This window comes from Microtus ochrogaster, chromosome 4 (genome assembly GCF_000317375.1).
Source record: "Microtus ochrogaster isolate Prairie Vole_2 chromosome 4, MicOch1.0, whole genome shotgun sequence".
Classification (NCBI taxonomy): domain Eukaryota; kingdom Metazoa; phylum Chordata; class Mammalia; order Rodentia; family Cricetidae; genus Microtus; species Microtus ochrogaster.
The window spans coordinates 3,975,738-3,976,287 of NC_022011.1; the positions used below are offsets into that span (position 1 = coordinate 3,975,738).

Sequence of the window (550 nt, forward strand, 5' to 3'; positions counted from 1 at the left end):
AAGAATTAAAAAAAAAAAAAAAAACCCAGAGACCTGAGAACCAGAGGAGCCAATAGTAGGAGTTTGAAGATGTCAGAAGACTGGAGGAGGCCTGAGGAGGGGACGGGAGTGGAAAGCTACTAAGTAAAACAGCCGGCCCAGTCCTGTGGAAAACCAGGAGTGTGGCCCAGTTTTCAGAGTGAATTTACCTTGTGCCTTACTGTTCTGTGTAGTTCTCACCTGGCTGGATAATGTCTGTTCACACTGGTGAGGACGGTCTTCTTTACTCAGGTCACCAGGCAAATGATTTCTTCCAGAAACCACAGACACACCCAAAAATGTTTTACAGCTGTCTGTCCAGGCATCTGTAGCCCAGTCTCATGAACACAAAAAAATTAACCATCTATGCTCGTTCCCCAGGAAGGGATAGTATGTGTGAAAAGCTTCATATAACCAAATCCTGAAAAGTTTGGTCTTGATTTTGTAGGCTCGCCAATTGTCTGGATTCCATTTTTCTTTTTTTGAGTATATGTAGATGAACATCCCAGAAACTGTATAAAGATTTGTTATT

General features: G+C 42.4%; 1 long non-coding RNA gene across 1 annotated transcript in view; it reads left to right on the forward strand.

Moving 5' to 3' along the window:
* LOC101992722 overlaps positions 1-550 on the forward strand; it is a 4,341-nt gene that overhangs the window by 1,630 nt on the left and 2,161 nt on the right. The window lies entirely within an intron of this gene.